We start from the raw sequence: 22,885 nt of genomic DNA, 5'->3' as shown, positions 1-22,885 counted from the left end.
TTATTAACAAATAATCAGAAACAGCCTATGAATTTATCAGTAAGAGGCTGGTTAAATGGATTATGGCACACATATAAAATGGAATTTCAACAGTTGTTTTTTTAAAAAATGAGGCAACTCTCTAGGTACTGATAAAGAAGTCCAAAGTACATTTTTAGAGAAAAAAAAAAAAAAAAACTAGATGCTAAACAGTATTAATATCATTTGTGTGGCAGGACAATGTATACCTTTTTTTTTATTATTATTTGTAACTGAGAAGAATATCCCTGAAAGGATACGTAAGAAATTTGTCTCAATTGTGGCTTCTGGGAAGTGGAAACTGAGTGGTTGGGGTCCTGTCAGTTTAAATCTGCTATTGAGGACCTCTAGTGATTTTTCATTTCAGTTATTGTACTTTTCAGCTCCAGAATTTTTGTTTTGAGCTGATTTCTCTCTTTATTGATCTTTTCTATTTGTTGAGATATAGTTTGGTTCTTTAAGCATGGTTTTCTTTAGTTCTTTGAACATACTTATAATAGCTGGTTTAAACTCTTTGTTTACTAAGTCTAAAATATATTCTCCTCAGGGACATTTCCTGTTGGCTGCTTTTGCCCCGTATATGTACATATGTACATACAGGAGCCCTGGTAATACAGTGGTTAAGTACTTGGCTGTTCATCTAAAGGGTAGCAGTTTAAACCCACCAGCTGTTCTGCTGGAGGAAGATGCAGAAGTCTGCTTCCGAAAAGATTTACAGCCTTGGAATCCCCATGGGGCAGTTCTGCTCTGTCCTGTAGGGTCGCTGTAAGTTGGAATTGACTTGATGGCAACGGGTTTGGTTTTTTTGGTTTGTTCCAGTGTGTTTTTTTCCCCCTGTTGCTGCTTATTTGTTTAGCGACTTTCTTGGACTAATTCTGTAGCTTCTATGTTCCCTGCAGTGTGACGACTGAGTGCTGTTTTTTTTCTAAGTTTCTGTTTGTATTTTAAGTCTGAATTCCAGATGCCACCCCTGAGCCAGCATAATTTAGTGATCAGCCATAATCAGTCAGATTTTCTTAAATGCTTTTGTGTTTTTGTACTCCATACTTTGCCAAGGGAATCTGTATGAGAAGGCATGCCTTCAAACTTCAGGCAGTTTACAAGAGAGCCTTAGCTTTTACTTCCTGTTTGCACAGAGCCTTAAGATCAGCCAGATATCAGTGAATGGGACCTTCTCCATTCCCTTGTCTCTCCTGGTCATGTACACAGCCTTTCAGATCCCCTGAAATATGTCAGAGCTTTTCAAAGTTCCCTTTGATTGTCTAGTTCTCTAGGGTGTCCTTTTAAATTCCAGACCAATCTCCTGTTTACCTCAATTGAAATCAGGATGTTAGGCAGCTGTGATGTTGCCAGCAAATGGCTATTGTTTTGTAATGCCCTGGGGATAGGGTTCTTCTACTGTCGTGCTGAGTTCTGAGTCAAATCAAATAGCCACAACTTCAGAGTAATAGAAATTTTTTCCAGTGAGTCGCAAGTTTGGACGAAATATTAACTGTGCTCTGGGGATGTTGCTTTTAGCTGAGTTCCACAAGAATTAAGTCCTCTCCTTTGGTGGTGATGAGACTGCAGGCTTTTCATGGCTACCAAGTCACCGAGCTAGGTGCGGAGGGTAGGAGTAGCCACAAGTTAAAATATCACAGACCCCTCTGTCTTTACCAAAGATCAGTAGTTTCTTTTGTGTAGATGATTTTCAGTTTGTTCTGTGGCTTTGGTTAATTTCCAAAGTTCTGAAATGGTTATTTTAGGCCTTGGTTTTGTTTTGTTTTTGTTTTTGCCAGTACTTTCATTGTTATTGTGGGAGAGGAAGTTTGCTGAGGTCCTCACTCGTCCATTCCAGAAGCCGATCTTCCAGCAAGCTTATTTCTAAACGTGGTTCTTCTCAGGTCTCCTACATCTCTGTAGGAGAGTCTTTATTTGAAGTTTGCCCAGTTTCAATCAAACTCAGGGTCAGACTGTAAGTCTTTATCACACTGTGATTTAAGCTTATTCCAAGGTGGAACATCCCAGCTTTTCCTAAGGTGTATGTTTTTCTTAAGTGGAACTTCCAGAGGTCTCTCTCTCGAGAGTATTTCATAAAGAGCATCCCACTTGCCTGGTTTTATTTTTTACCCAAGAATATCTGGTTTAGGCCCTGTCAGCCAGAATGTGTTCTTGAAACATCATTGCTACTTGTGGGAAAGGGAAGAGCACTGTGGGCTAGTTGGAATGAGGTATTAATTTTTTCAACTTAGCTTGGACCTTTCATCTGACATTAGTGAAGCCATTTTCTTCAGACTTCTCAACACCCCCCCCCCGCCCCCGATAATCAGTTTACATTGTTCCATGTCACTCATTACTTTACTGCTGGGACATGAAGTATGCCTTTTTGGGGCTTCCAGACTGTAGTCTGACTGAAGATAAGCTTTCTGTCTTTAATGAGCTTCTGTTAACCTCCAGTGATTGAGTATGGGTGAAAGAAATAAACACCAGCTACTGTATCTCCATACAACTGATCGAAGTGATCAAAGGCAAAGTAATGTCGGTGATGAAAATATGCATGGATAATGAAATGATAGAAGGGAATCATAGACATGCCACAGTCACAGAAGAATTTTTGCTGGATATTGGTCACCTGGGACTAAATACAAGGATAAAACCCATACAATACCCATTTCTAAGAAGATAGTGCAAAATCATGAGAATTAAAAACATACAGGAAATCCTGGCAGATTCCCACTAATACCTCCTGATCAGAGAAACAAGATCTGGAAAGAACTATCTTTTGGAGGATGGGGGCCATCCTACTTGGACTCCCTTTTGATACTACACATCAGCAGCGCTTGAAGGCATAGCCTTTGAGAGAGAAAAAGAGGCCATGAAAACAGAAAAAAAAAACTGTAGTGACTGGACATCTCATTAGAACAGGCAGCTCATCCCAACGTTGTGGGAAGTTTTCTTATTTTTAGGTACAGCTGACCTCATAAGGCAGCTTCCCTCAACCCAACTTAGAAAGAACCGGGAAAGAAGCCACATACAGGTATGCCTTCTACCTGAAACAGAAGCCAGACCAAACAGAAAACCAGGTACCAAAAGTTGCTACCTGGGGCAGCAATTTGAATAAACGATAGGAAAGGCCCATCAAGGCAAACTTCCAGATAAGATGACCCATGGTACTGATGCCCTCTCAACCCTGTGTAGGATGCTGAATTGCTGAACCGGTTATTTAAACCCACATAATGAAAGACTCCAATGACAGCCAGTAAATAGTGAGGGACCCAAGGAAAATAATGCAGAATATTTTTAGTCAATTATCGTGTCTGTTGAGATTAGGGGTCAGAAAACTTTTCCTGAAAAGACCCAATAGGTAAACATTTTAGGCTTTGCAGGCCAAGAGATACAATCAAGCCTGGCTATTACGTAGGTACTTATATAACCATTTAAAATGTATTCATTAAAAAATATAAAAACCAGAGTTTATTGTGGCATTGCCCATGATAGCAAAAATTAGAGTCATTTTAAGTGCTCAGCAATGGGGAATAGTAAATAAAACATGGTTCCTGTATTAGTGAATATGATATAGCTCTTAAAAAAGGAGGATGTATGTGTACCACAATAGAAAGATTTCCAAGATGTATTAAGAGAAAATGAAAGTTATGGAATTGAATTCTTAGTATGACTGAATTTGTATAAAACCAAAGAGCCTGCAGCATTTCTCAAAGGTTAGACGAACAATTATTAACATTAATTACCTCTGGAGTTTGGGGCTAGGGTAGAGCAGGGACCTCTCACTTTTCCTTTTATTATCTTTAATACTTTTTGAATGTTTGAAATAAAAAATATATACATACATACACACAATTATATATATATATAAACCCAATTATACACACATAATTCTTAGCTTGTGTGCTATGAAAAAACAGGTGGCTGTAGCTTGCTGAACTCTCACCTAGATCTCTCCTCACTCAAATACAAATAATGAGAAAAAACACTGGGCGTGTTACTTTATTGTGAAGCATAAAAGAAAAAGACAAAAACACGGCATACATAAGAGACAGATACATTAATTAAGCCACTTTTGGTATGTGAGTCACATTCTCTCATTCTTCAGAAGTATCCTTTACTTGGTGGGAGGCCAGAGAGTGGCATGGCAACCAGGAGTAGCCAGTGCCTGCATGGTAACAGGCAGGTCCAGAATTACTACCCCGGCTTAGAACTGTTTTGGTTATCTACTGCTGCTTAATGAACTACTCTGAATCTTAGCGGCTTAAAACAATAACTTACTGTTTCTCAGAATTCTGTGGGTCAGGAATTTGGGTAGGGTTTGGTCAGGCAGTTCTTCTGTTCCATGTGGTATCGGCTGGGGTCTTTCACTTGACTGTGTTCATCTGTTGGCTAGGCTGGGCTGAAAGGTCCAAAAAGGCTTCACTCACTTGCCTGGTCTTCAGTGCCCCACCACATAGCCTCTTCCATTTGGTTAGCTTGAGTTTTCTCAGAGCATGGCAGTCTAGTGTGGCTGGCTTAGGCTTCCTCACAGCATGGGCTTCTTCACAGTATCACTTAAAGAGGGAACATTCAAAGAATTGAAGACAGAAGCTGCAGATCTCTTAAGGCTCAATCTTGGTCAAAACAAGTGACAGGGCCAGCCCAAATTCAAGGAGTGGGGAAACATATTCCAGCTGTCTATGGTAGGAGTGGCAAAGAACTTGCAGCCATCTGTATTGCACCACAGCAATTTAGGAGGAAAGTGCACACTCCCTGCTTCTGTATATATAAACCTCAGGAAAGTGCTCTGATTTATCCAGCTTATGTTATATACCAACTCCTTGGATGATAACTGTGGCCAGGAATCAGGGTACTGTGACTGGCAGCCTCCTGGAATGGAGTGGTTGGAACAGGTGGAGTTAGATTGCCTGGGGTTCAAATTCTACCACTTATTTTCTGTGTGACCTTGAGCAAATTATTTGCTTTCTTTAATTGCCAGTTTCCTTATCTGAAAAATGGAAATAATAATAGTACAACCATTTGTGCTACCAGGGACTCTGGAAACAGATATAAAAACCAAAAAAATCCATTGCCATTGAGTCAATTCTGACTCATAGCAACTCTATGGGATGGAGTAGAACTGGCGGATAGGTTTCCAAGACTATAATATTTACACAAGTAGACTGCCACATCTTTCTCCCATGTAGCACCTGGTGGGTTTGAACCATGAACCTTTCTGTTAGGAGCTGAGCACTTAACCACTGTGCCACCAGGACTCAAAAACAGGTATACTAAGTGAAAAATTTTATAATATTGAGATACACCTCTCTCGAAACTTCATCTTGCCTCAGTTACCGGAATGCTGGCAACCAGGTCTGTGCCCTTCAGGCAGGTGAAGAGGCTTCTCTACCGAGAAGAGCTAAAGAAAGTGAGCTGAAGAAAATGACCATTACTGTCTCCATTGTAAAGGTGAGAAAATGAAGCCTTGAGATGTTGATTCACTTGCCCAGAGTTTCACATTGGTGAGGTGGGATTAGAAACTATTGGTCCAGAGTCTACTCCCTTCATAAATTCTATGCCATTCTGCATCTTAAAACCAATTGAATTTCTAAATTTCTATGTTAAAGCACATAGTCAGCAAGACGTGGGCTTGGAAACTTCCAAAGCAGATGTCTCCAGTTACCAGCCGAAGGAAAATTTTAATTCTTCCACTGCACCACATAGCTCCCTGGTCAACTTGTCTGGATGAATTAATTGCAAAACATTCCTTTAATAAGTAACAAAAAGTGCCTTTCTGTATGGTGTTATTAGAATAGCTAATTGGTGGACATCGAGCCTTCACCTAATGTTTATGGTTTCCTATCCTTTCATCCACTCCCTTGCTCTCAGCTGATTTAACTCCTACTTCACAGAGAAAATATAGGCCAACAGCAGTAAATTCTTCAACATCATACTTCCCCCAAAACCTACAAATGTACCTACATCCATGTCAATCCACGCTTTTTCTTTTCTCAGTGATGGAGCTGTATCTGTTTCTCTAAGTGATCTTTATGAGTCGGAATTGACTTGACAGCACTGGGTTTGTTTTTTTGTGTTTGAAGGTGATCTTTGTCCACTTCAGCTCTAAATCAGCGGTTCTCAGACTGTGATCCCTGGACTAGAAGCATCAGCATCACGTGGAAGTCTGTTAGAAATAAAAATTCTTGTGTCCCATCCCAGACTTACTGAATCAGAAATAGCAATTTCTGTTTTAACAAGCCTGCCGGGTGATTCCGATGGGCACTAAAGTTTAAGAACGACTGCTGTAAATTCTCCGTACTCAAAGTAGGGACCATGGACCAGCAGCATCGCCCTCGCCTGGGAGTTTGTTAAAAATGTAGACTGTCTGGCCCACATTGGACTTGCTAAATCAGAATCTACATTTAATAAAATTGTCAGGTGAGTCCAAGATCCCCAGATATGCAAGTTACGATTTGAGAAGCGCTGTTCTAGATAGCAGTCCACTCCCACGAAACTTCCGCATTTTCCCCTCTCTCTACCCTTCACCTTTACCTCTGTTTTGGATCTTTCTTGTCAGCATTTTAAAAAATGATCATGTCTCTTCAGTGTTAAATAAATATATTCTGTTTACCCTAAGACTCTCTTTAGCTACCTCTGTTTCCATTCACCGTTTATTGTACAACTTGCCTGTACAATCTGTAAGCAGGTCAGGGTCTCTTCATCATCAGCTCTCACTCACTCCTCAATCCTTATCAGTCAAATTTCTGTCCCTACCACTCTTCTGAGACTTCTTGGGCAAAGGTAACAAGTGGATAAGTCCAATGGATGCTTTTCAGGCATACCTTACTTGACTACTTGATAGCATTTGACACTATCAATCACGTTTGCCTTCTTGAATTTATCTTCCTTTGGGTTTTGAATCACATTCTTTACATCTTCTCCTGTCTGTCTAACCACTCATTATCAGCCTGTCTCCAGTATTCACCCCTCCCACACCTGGCCTGGGTGTTTCACGAGAGTGGCTCGGCTTGGTCTAAAACAGTGCTTCCCAATCTTAGCACTTCTGACATTTTGGGCTGGATAATTCTTTGTGGTACAGGGGCTGTCCTGTGCACTGTAGGATGTTTAGCAGCATCCCTGACCTTTATCCACTAGGCGCCAGTAGCACCACCCACTACCAGTTATGGTAACCAAAAATGTCTCCAGTATTGCTTAATGTCCTCTCAGGGGAAAAATTGCCTGATGTTGAGAATCACTAGTCTAAAATTAATCCCACTTGACCCAGTTTTAGTAAGCACTATGAGAGGTTTGCCGGAGGCTTTTAGGAGAGTTCTTCTTCACTTGAGAGAGCTATGGGAGGCCATTCTATCTCTCCTCCCACCTAGGGGAAGCGATCTGGGTGCCAGATTGTTACTGGCAGCCATCCTATAACTCTGGATGAAGAAAGAGGCGGTTTCTGTTGGCATCACTAAGTGAATGACTGGATCAGCCAAACCTGACGTCTGCCATTCCTCTGGATTTATAGTCCTGACTAATAGTCTCTATAAGTTGGTATTGACTCAATGGCAACGGGTTGTGTTTTTTTAAATTTAACATGCCTTCCACAGTTGTTGACTCATCTTGTTGTTTCCTGTGCTGTCTCATTTCCTTGTACATATTTTTTGGCCCTCACCCTCTTCCTTTCAGATGGACATTTTATTTGCACTATCTGTTTGGTTTTCTACTTCAGTTTTCCCAGTGGATGCTAACTTATTATTTCCATCTCCACATATTGCATGGAGGTTAGCCATCTCACCACTGTCACAGCCACTCCCAACTTTCAGGTCTCAGCCTAGCACCTCAGATACAAGTCTCTGTACTGCTGAGAGGCACCTGGAACGCAGAAGTTAAAGAGGTCTGACCGGGATCTGGCAAAACCCTATCTTCTGTGCCTAATGTTCAATGGCGCCCTCTGCTGATACTAGGGAAGGAACTACTCCAACTTGTTACCAAATTTCTTGGGGGTTTTAAGACCTCCACTACCTCTTGTAGGAGCCCTGGTGGTGCAGTGGTTAAGATCTCAACTGCTAACCAAAAGGTTATCAGTTCAAATCTACCAGTTGTTCCTTGGGAAGCCTATGAGGCAGTTCTGCTCTGTCTTGTAGGGTCACTATGAGTACAAATCGACTTGATCGCAACGGGTACTCTCTCCTGTGGAAGGAATGGAATTGAGACATAAAAAAGGAAGTCAGAAAATTATGGGCCCTTGGAATTGAAAGAACATATGTGCTTGTAGTGCTCTGATGACTGTTCTGGGGATGTGTTTTGTCTGTTGAATTTCCCTGCACTATCCTCAGTGCCTGGAACAGATATAAGTCCACAGTAAGAGGTCAGGAAATATTTGCACCATCGCTTATCTGTCAGCTTGTTATACTGAGGTGGCTTTCTTTAAAAAAAAAATTGGCCAGTGAAAACCTTGTGAATAGCAGTGGAACATTGTCTGATATAGTGCCGGAAGATGAGCCCCACAGGTTAGAAGGCACTCAAAATACTAGTGGGGAAGAGCTGCCTCCTCAAAGTAGAGTCCGCCTTAAGGATGTGAATGGAGTATGGTTTTTGGGGCCTTCATTTGCTGATGTGACACAACTCAAACTGAGAAGAAACAGCTGCAAACATCCATTAGAACAGGGAATGTATGAAGCATGAATCAAGGAAAACTGGAAGTTGTTAAAAATGAAATGGAATGCTTGAAGATCAATATCCTAGGCATCAGTGAGCTGAAATGGATTGGTATTGGCCATTTTGAATTGGACAATCGTATGGTCTACTACGAAGGGAATGACAAATTGAAGAGGAATGGTGTCACATTCATCATCAAAAAGAACATTTTTTTTTTAACTTGGAATAGGCTTTATTTCAAACATTTCATAAAATTATCCTTTTCTTTTACACAAAAACATTGATTCGTTTCCCTAAAATCTGTATCATTTTTCTGACTTAGCAGTTCCTGTTTCAAGGTCTAGGGTCTATTCTCACTGTTTTCAAATTTTTTTTTTTTAATAATTTTTATTGTGCTTTAAGTGAAAGTTTACAAATCAAGTCAGTCTCACATAAAAACTTACATACGCCTTACTACATACTCCCATTTACTCTTCCCCTAATGAGTCAGCCCGCTCCCTCCTTCCAGTCTCTCCTTTCGTGACCATTTTGCCAGTTTCTAACCCCCTCTGCCCTCCAATCTCCCCTCCAGACAGGAGATGCCAAAATAGTCTCAAGTGTCCACATGGTGCAAGTAGCTCACTCCCCTTTGTCCATTCCATTCCATGTCTGACGAGTTGGCTTCGGGAATGTTTCCTGTCCTGGACCAACAGAAGGTTTGGGGACCCTGACTGCCGGGGTCCTTCTAGTCTCAGTCAGACCATTAAGCCTGGTCTTTTTATGAGAATTTGAGGTCTGCGTTCCACGTTCTCCTGCTCCCTCAGGGGTTCTCAGTCAGGGTGGTCATCAGTTGTGGCCAGGCACCATCTAGTTCTTCTGGTCTCAGGATGATGCAGTCTTTAGTTCATGTAGCCCTTTCTGTCTCTTGGGCTCATAATTACCTTGTGAGTTTGGTGTTCTTCATTCTCCTTTGATCCAGGTGGGCTGAGACTCACTGATGCATCTTAGATGGCCGCTTGCTAGCGTTTAAGACCCTAGACGCCACACTTCAAAGTGGGATGCAGAATGTTTTCTTAATAGATTTTAATTTGCCAGTTGACTTAAATGTCCCCTGAAGCCATAGTCCCCAAACCCCTGCCCCTGCTTTGCTGACCATTGAAGCATTCAGTAAAAAGAACATTTTAAGATCTATCCTGAAGTACAAAACTGTCAGTGATAGGATAATAATCATATGCCCACGAGGAGGACCAATTGATGTAACTTTTATTCAAATTTACACAACCACCACGAAGGCCAAAGATGAAGAAATTGAAGATTTTTACCAACTTCTCCAGTCTGAAATGGCTCAAACATGCAATCAAGATGTATTGATCATTACTGGTGATTAGAATGTGAAAGATGGAAACAAAAAAGAAGGATCAGAAGTTAGAAAATATGGCCTTGGTGATAGAAATGATGTGGAGGATTGCATGGTAGAATTTTGCAAGACCAATGACCTATTCCTTGCAAATATCTTTTTTCAACAACATAAATGATGACTATACACATGGACCTTACAAGATGGGATACACAGGAATCAAATCAACTACATCTGTGGAAAGATGATGGAGAAGCTAAATATCATCAGTCAGAACAAGGCCAGAGACTGACCACAGAGCAGACCATCAGTTGGTCATATGCACATTCAAGTTGAAGCTGAAGAAAATTAAAACAAGTCCAGGCAAACCAAAGTACAACCTTGAGTATATTCTACCTGAATTAGAGACCATCTCAAGAATAGAATTGATGCATTGAACACTAATGACTGAAGACCGAATGAATTGTGGGATGACACCAAGGATATCATACATGAAGAAAGCAAAAGGTCATTAAAGAGCTAGAAAAGAAAGAAAAGACCAAAATGTATGTCAGAAGAAGCTCTGAAATTTGGTCTTGAACATAGAGTAGCTAAAGCAAATGGAAGAAATGATGAAGTAAAAGAGCTAAATGGAATATTTAAAAAGGACAGCTCAAGAAGACAAAGTGAAGTATTACAATGAAATGTACAAAGACCTGGATTTAGAAAACTGGAAGGGAAGAACACTCTGGGGCATTTCTGCAGCTGAAAGAACTGAAGAAAAAATTCAAGGTCTGTGTTGCAATATTGAAGAATTCTGTGGACAAAATATTCGACAATGCGGGAAACACCAAAAGAAGATGGATCTAATACACAGTCATCATGCCAAAAATAATTGGTCAACATTCAGCCGTTTCAGGAGATAGAATATGATCAAGAACTGATGGTATTGAAGGAAGAAGTCCAAACTGCACAGAAGGCATTGGTGAAAACCAAGGCTCCAAGAATTGAGGGAATACCAGGTGAGATGTTTCAACAAACGAATGCAACACTGGAAGTGCTCATTCATCTGTGCCAAGAAATTTGGAAGGTAGCTACCTGGCAAAGCAACTGGAAGACATCCATACTTGTGCCTGTTCCAAAGAAAGATTATCTAACAGAATGCAGAAATTATTGAACAATATCATTAATATCACATGCAAGTAAAATTTTGCTGAAGATAATTAAAAAATGGTTGCAGCAGTACATCCACAGGGAATTGCCACAAATTCAAGCCGGGTGTGGAACGAGGGATATTACTGCTGATGTCAGATGGATTTTGGCTGAAAGCAGAGAATACCAGAAAGATGTTTATCTGTGTTTTATTGACTATGCAAAGGCATTTGACTATGTGAATCATAACAAATTACGACTAACATTGTGAAGACTGGGAATTCCAAAACACTTAATTGTGTTCATGTGAAACCTGTACATAGTCCAAGAGGAAATTGTTTGAACAGAACAAGGGGATACTGTGTGGTTTAAAACCAGGGAAGGTGTGTGTCAGGGTTGTATTCTTTGACCATACCTACTCAATCTGTATGCTGAGCAAAAAATCTGAGAAGCTGTACTATATGATGAAGAACATGGCATCAGGATTGGAGGAAGGCTCATTAATAACCTGCAATATACAGATGACACAACCTTGCTTGCTAAAAGTGAAGAGGCCTTGAAGCACTTGCTGATGAAGATCAAAGACTACAGCCTTCAGTATGGATTACACCTTAATATAAAGAAAACTAAAATCCTTACAGCTTTACCAATAAGCAACATCGTGATAAATGGAGAAAAGATTAACATTATCAAGGATTTTACTTGGATCCACAATCAACCCCCCTGGAAGCAGCAGTCAAGACATAAAATGATGTATCGCATTGGGCAATTTTCTGCAAAAGACCTCTTTAAAATGTTAAAAAGCAAAGATGTCACTTTGAAGAGTAAGGTGTGCCTGACCCAAGCCATGGAATTTTCAGTCACCTCATATATGCAAATGCATTTGTCCCACAGAATGCCCCTCTCGTAATCAAGGCCATTCCCCTAACCAGAAGATTTCCGTTGTTACATGATTAGTGTTCCTCACACCCTCCCAACTTCCCTATAAATAAATATAGTAACTTTCAAGCAGGTTCATTTCCTAGAGCTGTGTCTGTCCTAAGCATGTCCCTCTATGGGGTAATGGGAGTTGGGGGACTTCATGTACTTTTCTGGCTCATATAAACTTTCCCCATTAGTCTTTGTGTTATGCCTGCATCATCATAAAAAAGACCAAAGAAGAATTGATGCATTTGAATTATGGTGTTGGAAAAGAATAGTGAATATAACATGGACTGCCAGAAAAAAGAACACATCTGCCTTGGAAGAAGTACAGCCAGAATGCTCCTCAGAAGCGAGGATGATAAGACTTCATCTCACGTACTTTGGACCTGTCATCAGGAGGGATCAGTCCCTGGAGAAGGACATCATGCTTGGTAAAGTAGAGGATCAGCGAAAAAGAGGAAGACGGTTAACAAGATGCATTGACACAGTAGCTGCAACAGTGGGTTCAGACATTGCAAAGATTTTGAGAATGGTGTGGGACCGGGCAGCATTTCAAAACTTTGTACATAAGGTTTCTATGAGCCAGAACTGACTCGTTGACACCTAACAGCAACAACAAATATTTGCAAAGTCAGTTGTGCTTATGAGCAAGCAGAGAGCTGATCTACTGAGAAAGGCATGGTTATATGTTTTATGGTTCTAGAAAGATAAAGAAAACAATCAGGGTGGATTATCAAATAAGCAAAGTAAGCATGGGTTTACTCGTGCTTACTTACTAATCTGTAGTGAACAGTTTCATGTTTTTCACCACATCAAAGATTCTGCTTCTAGGCGTGGCTGGCATCTGTCTCTCCCAACCCCACAGCACCTTCCTACAGAATCAAAGCCTCTTTTCAAATTTAAAATCCCTGACAGGAGTGGATGATTTAGTAAGCAAGTTAAGCACAGGCTTATTTGTGCTTACTTACTAATCTGTAGTGAACAATTTCACCAGTTTCACTTTGATGTGGTGTGGCGAAACCCATGTGAAATTGTTCACCACAGAATAGTAAGCAAGCACAAGTAAGCCTGTGCTTAACTTGCTTATTGGTTAATCCACCCCTGAGAACAATTGCCTTCGTTCCTGACAAGTCCCTGTTCAAGGTCCTTGTAACACCTGGCTAGTCTTCCTGTCCTTATGCTGTCTTTATGGGTTTGGCATAGACTTCCATTCTTGCCAAACCCCTCTTTTTCTTCTATAGTATTAAGAGTTTTTATCTGGGCATGTGGCCCATTCAGAAAAATTAATTTGCCAGCCTTTTATAAATTAGGTATGGCCATATGACTAAGTTGTGACCAATGGGATATAAGCAGAAGTGACCTGAGGCAGTTCCACATGACACACATGCCAAACCACATTTTCTGTGCCTGGCCCAAAGACCCAGGAAACCTTAGTTCCCAAGGGAAGAAGAGGTTGGTGAACATTCCTAGAATATTCTGGATGTTAACTCAGACACCAACCCTTTTTACAGATCTGACATTGTCCTGGTAGTGGCACATTTTGTTTCCTGACCCAGTCCCCACCCATATCAATTATTGCCAAGGATTTTCAGTGATGTCTGCCTCCATGAATGGCTCCTTCCCTTCTGACCATTGCCTTCAATTTAAATTCCAGGAGAGACAAACCCTTTATTTGTTGGATTGCTCTGGCCACTCCCTCTGCCCCTGGGTAACCTAGCAAAGAGCTGACTTAGCCTACTGAGCTGGCTCAGCAGGAAGGGCAGCAAGGCCACTAGCAGATATCAGCTCTGGTATTTGAATTCCTTTAGACATTTGTCCCACAGAATGTCCCTCTTGTAATCAAGGCCATTCCCCTAACCAGAAGATTTCCATTGTTACATGATTAGTGTTCCTCACACCCTCCCAATTTCCCTATAAATAAATATAGTAACCTTCAAGCAGGTTCATTTCCTAGAGCTGTGTCTGTCCTAAGCATGTCCCTCCATGGGGTAATGAGAGTTGGGGGACTTCATGTACTTTTCTGGCTCATATAAACTTTCCCCATTAGTCTTTGTGTTATGCCTGCATCATCTGGTCCCTTGTAGGGTGTCTAATCTGACAACCTTATGCCTGAGGGAATTCTTTAGGAATCTCTAAGGCCACTGACCACCAATATGAAGAGATGAATGGCCATGCATATAATTTCAGATGGATACTGACACAATATCCATGATTCTGCACCTCTTGCTAACGGTATAACAAATATACCTACATTGCCAGTGCAGAATGGATAGCAAATTACTACATTTTTCCATGAAGAATATCTTGTTTCATAGTAATCATGGTTGCCAACCCTGCTTCTTCTCTGCACACTCAGGACCACCTAAATTCTTCCATGCAGCCCCACTCGCTACCACCCCCCAGACTCTTCAGTGAGACATGGTACAGGGAAAGGACATCTAAGTGGGAAACACTGCCTAGATCCCCTTTCCAATTGCATCAAGATACTTATCTTTAAAAAAAAAAAAAAAAAAAAGCAAAAATCAGGGAAGAGGATGATGACGATTGGGGGAAAAAAGAGAGAAAAAAGAAAGAAAGAAAGAAAACCTGTATACACTAATGTCCATTGCAGCATTATTCACAATAACCAAAAGGTGGCTAACCCAAGTGTCCATCAACAGATGAATGGATAAATAAAATGTGATATATACGTACAATGGAATATTATTCATCCACAAAGAAAAATGAAATTCTGATATAGTCTGTGACATGGATGAACCTTGAAAACATTATGCGGAGTGAAATAAACCACAAGATATTTCACAAAAGGACAAATATTGTATGATCCCACTTATATGAAATATCTAGGATAGGCAAATGAATAGAGACAGAGTTTATTAGTGCTTGCCAGAAGCTGGGGGAAGGAACGAATGAGAGTTATTGCTGAAGGGGTACTTTCTGTTTGGGGTGTTGAAAATGGATAGTGGTGATGGTAGCACAGCATAGTATAAGTAATTAATGTCACCGAACTGTACACTTAAACAGTTAAAACGGCAAACTTTTTGTAATATATGTTTTACCATACACACAAAAGCCTATAGAGCACATCCTACAGCCTCAACCGAATATTTTGCAAAAATGTCCCAGAGAGAAGCAAGATATCCATATGTAGTGAGAACACAAACTAAGGTCTGCAAGAAATATAACCTTATTTTCTATAATTAAATTTCTATTTCATACCCCCATTTCACCTTTATGTCATTTTTTAATTCATTTTATGTGAGTAGGCAGAGTAAGCTATATTATTCTCACTACAAAGATATCTCAGTCTTTTGACTTCACATCGTTTTTCATTAAAGGCCTTTCAGGAATAAGTATACAATAAAACTCTTTCCACCAACCACCATTTAAGTGATTTCCCTGATTGGTGTTTTCCATTCCCTTTTAAAAAGATAGCTGATGCCCAGCTCACACTGGACCCTTGGGGCTAGACTTCAATTCTGATACATCCACAGACCACTGCTTCCACATGTTGAGTCAATGCTTGTTCACAAACCTGTTTGTTCCAGTTCTTGTTTTAATTACATATTTAATTAAATGTTACGTAACATGAAATATGAATAGAGAAAAGAAGTTCTGTCTATGAAAATTAAATTGAATGTTTTGGAAAGACTCAATATAAGGCAATTTAATTTTTTAAAAACTGCTGTGATCCCGGTGGTCATGGCCCCCAGACCTTCTGTTGCCCCAGGACAGGAACCATTCCTGAAGCCAACTCTTCAGACATGGATTGGACTGGACAATGGGTTGGAGAGGGATGCTGGTGAGGAGTGAGCTTCTTGGATCAGGAAGACACTTGAGACTATGTTGGCATCTCCTGCCTGGAGGGGAGATGAGAGGGTGGAGGTGGTTAGAAGCTGGCAAAATGTACACGAAAAGAGAGAGTGGAGGGAGAGAGCAGGCTGTCTCATTAGGTGGAGCGTAATTGGGAGTGTGTAGCAAGGTGTGTATGGGTTTTTGTGTGAGAGACTGACTTGATTTGTAAACTTTCACTTAAAGCACGGTAAAAATTATTTAAAACAAACAAACAAACAAACAAAAAACTGCTGTGAATTAGATATGGGTGAGACTACCATAAAAGATTGGTGGTAGGGTGGGCAAGTTCTAAAAGCTAGAAGGATTCTGCATTGAGATCATTTCCATGTGTTTTAAAGTTCTTGCTCCATTTTAAAGAAGTCAGAACTGAAAGTCATAGGTGATACACTATTGATGTGGCTTATAACAAAAAAAACTAAACCCAGTGCCGTCGAGTTGATTCCAACTCATAGCGACCCTATAGGACAGAGTAGAACTGCCCGATAGAGTTTCCAAGGATCACCTGACGGATTCGAACTGTCAGCCCTTTGGTAAGCAGCCGTAGCACTTAACCACTACCTCACCATGGTTTCCAAACTTCAAACAGTGCACTCATATTAAAATAAAGGTCTTAGCCCTACATCAAAAGATTGGCAAATGAACCTATGTTAATATAAGCTAACACTTTCATCATTTCTTGTTTTAACCTTAAAAAAAAAATTGTGGTAGACTGAAAATGGCCCCCCAAAAAGTATCTACATCTTAATCACTGGAACCTGTTAATGTTACCTTATATGGCGAAGAAAAAAAAAAAAAAGGCCTTGCAGGTGTGATTAAATTAGGATTTTGAAATGGGGAGATTATCCTGTATTACCTGAATAAACCCTAAATGCAATCACGTGTATCTTTATAAGAGGGAGGTAGAGGGAGATTTCATACAGAGGAGAAGATGTGAAGACGGAGAAGAGAGAGATTTGAAGCTGCTGGCCTTGAAGATTGGAGTGATACAGCTGCAGGCCAAGAAATGTCGGCAGTTACCAGAAGCTGCGAGGCAAGGAACAGGCTCCCCCCTAGAGGAAGTGTGGCCCTGCTGATACCTTGTGATACGGACTTCAGACTTCTGCCTCTCATAGGAAAGGGAGAATATCTGTGGTTTTAAGCCCCCAAGTGTGTGCTAATTTGTTACAGTAGCCGCAGGAAACACATACAATGACTATGGTTATGATCATGTTGGATAAAAGGGCTATTTGAATTGAATTGAACCTATAAGTCAATTTCAGTCCAGATTCTTGTGTCTAGAATGAGCAAACTGGGTAAACTGCCTTTCTTTATAGAATTCTGCCCCATGGTACAACCCAATAGATGAACATCTCAGAAGCCGAGTGTATATGTTGGCGTACCATTGGTGGCAAGGAACAGAGCCTCCTGAGTTACCTCAAAAAAAAATATGGCTTATAATAAGAATACATGTGAGAAAAAAGAAAATAAGAATTTTAGCCATGAGGTCAATTAAGACAATCAGACTTTAGGAAAAGCAAAATACCATAGCATGGCCAGGGTAGTGAAAAGTCGCTCAGAAACTAAGACCCCTCCAGAAACCTCAGTAGCAGTTTTTCATGGATTTTCACTCAACTAGTCCTTCACTTGATTCAGCTACTCTTGGTCTCTGCTTTTATTTTTTTTTGTTGTTGTTGTTGACTTTCCCTACCATAACTAGCTAAATTCCTCAGCCTCTATTCTGTTTGGCTTCTACTCTAATGGTGTCTGCTTGCTCATAATTTGACTTATTCAAATATAATCATACACTCCTGGGGGGGGAAAAAAGCATAAAAAATTCTCAAAGCTTTTATTTTTACCTGAATATTTTATGTGACTTTGAAATCTATTACATATTTTACTTATGTTTGTTTTCATATAAAAATAACAAATTTTCCTCAAATATTTCAGTGAAGCTGATGCTGTAGGAACATGAGTGAAGTTCATCCTGTGGCTTTGCAATCTCCCTGTCATATTCTGGTTTCCTCAGATACGTCTAATCTCACTTAAAAAGCAATTTGAGAAGCACTGGCATACTTCTCACTGTGGCTCATTTGTGGATCATAATGTGGAAACGAAGACCATTCCTACCTCATAACCTAGTCACCTTTAAGTGTCCAATCCAGGTGTTAATTGCTTCATTCTTTTTGAATTTCCCAGTTCTAACTGATTCTGTTTTTCCTCCCCAAGGGGAAATAATTTAATCTTCATAACTGGGTATCATTGGGTCATTAATTTCATTAATAAATTTGCACATAAGACTTAGAGCCTAAAAGCAAAAAGCAAGTTTTATGAGTAGAAGCAATTTAAATAAAAATGTAAAGCACTCTTCAGTACAAATATAGAATTTATTCTGCTTACTATTAGCCATTGGCATCCAATATTCATAGTTGGTAAAATAATTAAAAGTATGGAAAGGTAAAAGTTTCTAATCTGGTTGGGAAAAAAAAAATCAGGCATTTTGAATTAGCTTTGTGAAGAATTAGAAAAAAAAGTCTAATGAACCTCTTTTCAAAGATGTCATGAAAATATAACTTGGCAGTCAGGTTTGTCTAAGTACAACATATACTTACTAAAAACAGCATCTGCTTGTAGAGATGTATTGATATAGAAACACATTTATAGAATAAAAAGCTTAAGTCAAAATTTATCTGTAGAATGCATATTATTATATATATGCGTATATGTTGTGTGTATAGAATTTTGCCCCAGGGTGTATATGCACCTATGACATGCTGTCCACTCTGGAGAATAAATGTTTTGTCAGTATAGTCAAATTCTCATATAGACAGGTATTTAGAAAAATTAATTCTTAAAGAATATCTTTCTCCATGTATCATTTCTTCCTCCCTCCCTTCTCCCTCCTCTCTCCCTTCCTTTCAAACAAGGACACTTTACAGGTTGCTGGCATAGGTATGTACTGCCTACTCTTTAGTTTAAATTCCTTTCCTAATCCAAACAACTGTTTGGAGTGGCAGTGAGGGAAGGGATGGGGAGGTCCCATGATACAGAACAAAGCTGTCCTAAGCTGCCCCACTCTGGACTGGGGTTGAAGTAAGGGTAGCGGAGTTTCCCTTAGAAAGGGACTATGGGGAGAGTGAGAAGCAAGGGAGGTGCAAGGAGGAATGAGTTTCCAAGACTGTGGTACAAGTTGTCAAATGAAGCAGAGAGGTCAATGAGCAACAGAATTGGATCTGAATTTGGTAATTAGGAGGTAAAAAATGGCTAGTTCAGAAAGGTAGAGGATAGGAAGGCAAGGTAGAAAAGAAAACTTTTGAGGAAATTTAATCTAGAGCTAAATGGAATCATTAATAACAACAGTAAGAGGTAAGGTGTGTTGAGTATTTGTTGTATGTAGACACTGTCCTAGACCTTTTACATGCACTACCTAGTTTTTTTGTTTTGTTTTGTTTTTGCTGGTGGGTGGGGATAGCCTTGATAGAGCAGTAGGTAAATGATACGGCTGCTAAACAAAATGCTAAACAAAAGTCGTCAGGTCAAATCCACCAGCCACTCCTTGGAAACCCTATGGGGCAGTTCTCCTCTGTCCTGTAGGGTCGCTATGAGTTGGAATCAACTTGATGGCAATGAGGTTTGGTTTTTGTTTTTTTTACCTAGTTTTTTTTTTTTTTACAATATCTTCTGAGGTAGGTGCTAAGTTAAACCGCTAGAAAATGTAATAGATTTTTCTGTTAAAGCATATTCTAAGGGGAAAAACCTCAGAATTTTTCTGATAAGCAAACATCCTAGGAAAAAAAAATAAGGATTAAATCAAAAGCAAACTATAAGTTATTATAAGTGTTTTTGCTATTTGCCCACTATTCATTCAAAATACAAACTTCTCTTTTAAAAGGTGATTTAACAGTTGACCTTTAAACATCAGATTTGGAGCCTCTTCTAAGTTCAGTCAAGTCCAACAGACTGGACAGAGGAAGAAAATGTGGGGGGAGAAATGTTGGTGCCTTCCAACTCAGCACAGAGGAGACAGTGAGTGTCCCAAGATAATCTGCTCCCACACTGCTCTGAAACCAAAACAATCTTCTTAGCACCCAAAAATAAATGCAATGTTTAAATTTTACTGTTTGTATCTTAAGGTTGGTCTCCTGTGAGTCTGTCTCAAATTCTGAAGGGCACATTGTTTGGGGCTTAAAACCTTCTCTAACCGCAAGGGTAGTAAACAGTCCTGCTGAGTAAAAGTAAGCCACACAATAATTACTTTAGGGAAAAAAATGCTTTTTAAAATCATTGAAACAAATAGATGCTATTACTTTTCAGCAAATGAGAAGAAAGGGAATTTTTTGTCAAGATAAAGCAATAAATTCAAGAGAGTCTCTTTAGAAAAAAGGCTAAGCTAAGTGTCTTAGTAGTGCTATCTAAAGAGAAGAGGTATGAATATTCTTTCCACATTAATGCCTCAGAAAATAGTTATCTGCAGAAAACATGACAGATTGGATTTTCATGGCTAATTAAGAACACATACAGGTTTGACACCTTTGGGACTCTGGCAGCAGTGATTCTAATTTTGTGTCTCCCACCAATTTATATTCGTGCAGAATGAACATGACAGTGGTAGTCAGATTAAATTGATTATTTTGTTAAGGCTCGAGTTGCAAAAACAACAAGGTCAGAGTAAAGGCAAGTCACAGAAGTTAATCTCTTGAGACACATTATCTCAAAGTTCTAAATACATAGCTTGGCTATAATAGCTGAACAATGGGAAAACTACTTAGTATATGTTACTGATATTTTCTAGCTATGGGAAGAAACAATAGCAAATTAATTAGATTATTTTTTTGCTTCTGAAATTAACTCCTACCTTTGAAGGTTCTGAACTCAATAATTAAGAGCAAAATATTACTCACAAATGAACAAACCAGTGGGTAAGATAGTTAACCCTGAGATAGATCCAAGGAAAAAATACTTTTAAAATCATTTAAAGCTCTACTTAGACACTTAGCCTTTTTTCCTAAAGAGATTCTCTTGAATTTATTGCTTTACCTTGATGAAAAATTCCCTTTTTTCTCATTTGCTGAAAAGTTACAGCATCTATTTGTTTAAATGATTTTAAAAACTTACTATCTAATAAAAGAGTGTCACTAACCAATGGATAAAAATTGGATCATTTTATAAAAGGTATTGGGAAACAAACCTATTTGAAAGAAATTCAGATTAGATTTTCAGTTCATGCCAAAATAATTCCAGATGACCCTGAATGTAAAAAAAAATTTAACCATAAAAATACTAAGTGAGCTGAAGTCTCACCATCCTCACTTCTAAAGAGCATTCTGGTTGTATTTCTTCTAAGCCTGATTTGTTCATTCTTTTGGCGGTCCACAGTATATTCAGTATTCCTTGCCAACACTACAATTCGAATGCATCAATTCTTCTCTCTTTTTTCCTTGTCCAGCTTTTGCATGCATCTGAGGTGACTGAAAAGACGACCATGGCTTGGGTCATCAAGGTGACATCTTTGCTTTTTAAAACACCATATTATGGATGAAGGGCCTTTCAGACATTTGCTTCCAGAATAAGAAGGTTTTGTCCATATGAAATTTTGCTGGGGCAAATACCCTCCCTCTGCAATTAGTTTTATCTAAGGTTTCAACAAATTCTGCTGCTGCCTTCACATCAGCCCTTGCAGACTCACCACTCTCATGTAATGCAGTGAAAAACATTGAAGTGCTTGACCCACCGAGTTAGCAGTAAACTCGATTGGAGTCTGGCCCTGCTTTTTCTTTAAGCATATCAAACAAGCTTTGTGCCTTAGCAGTGACTGTCAGGTTGCAGAGGGATTCGCTTTTGTGTTTGGTCTGTAATCCATGTCATTAGTAATTTCTCCATATCTGATATTGGTCCCTCTTGCGTTTTTCTCAGCTTTGTAGCTTTCAGTGGAGCAGGGCCTTTAACAGCTTGGAGAATTTTTTGTTTTTGAGCATCATCCTGATTGTCAAGTGCCACATGCCTAAACCTGCTATGTCCCTTCTCCCATCTTTCCGAACTCTATTATAGCTTTATGGGACCCGGCCTTATGGCCCAGCAGACGTTATTCCGTGCATGACTGCAGTATCATTCCGTTTGAAAATCTTGATGGTGAAGTGGCCAAGAACTGAAAAAGTGAATTTAAAACAGATTCACTTCGAGAACGTTTGCTGTTGAGAACATACTAACCTGTCTACTCTGAAGCTTATTTTTAATCTATGAAAATCCATGCAGAGGTTTGAGTGCTTTGATTGGGACCTATTTAGTGAAGAGGGGAGATGGATAACCAAGTCGTCAGAGCGCTTGTAGCACTCGGATGGTATGAAGTTTTTGTACGCTATTTTTATGTTATCTGATACCACAGGAGTAATATGTACCAGGGCTAGTAGGAAAAAGTACTACGTTTAACCAAAGCTGAAAAGATGTTACTAATGGTTAGACTATAACCCTAAGTCTCTGACATACCTAGTTAGTTATGTGAAATGAGATTGTGCAGCTGATGGTGGAATTTAACCCCAAGTGTTCTTAACAACAAACTGGATTGCCTCCCTCTTCAACTCCCAGTCGAATACATCCCACCCAAATCCAGCTCAAGGGTGCTTGCCACACTTTTTCTAGCCAGTTTGCAAACGACTTTCCGAAGGGAGGTTTCCCGCCATTTCGCTGAGGAATGGAAGGTCTTTCCTCCCTAGATTCTGCTTTACACGTAGGAAGCCCGACCTTACACCAGTTTCCTCTTAAGGCAAGCAGCGGAATGCGAAGCGCGGTCAACAGCGTTACGATGCGGGGGGCTGAGCTGAAAAGCGACAGACCAAGTCGCCCCATAACAGCTCAGCATCAGCGGAAAACCCGACCGGGGAAACGCGCGCAACTAGAGTAGAGTGAATGGGATTGCGCGCGGGCCCAGAGCCCGCGGTGGGAGGAGGGAGTGCAGCCGTTGCAAGGAGGAGCGAAGGTTGGGGGCGGAGGGCGGGTTCGCTCCAGCTCGATTCCGATTGGCCCGGC

This window comes from Loxodonta africana, chromosome 18 (assembly GCF_030014295.1).
Source record: "Loxodonta africana isolate mLoxAfr1 chromosome 18, mLoxAfr1.hap2, whole genome shotgun sequence".
In the NCBI taxonomy this organism is placed as follows: domain Eukaryota; kingdom Metazoa; phylum Chordata; class Mammalia; order Proboscidea; family Elephantidae; genus Loxodonta; species Loxodonta africana.
The sequence above is the reverse complement of the archived record's forward strand: the minus strand, read 5'-3'. Positions refer to the sequence as shown.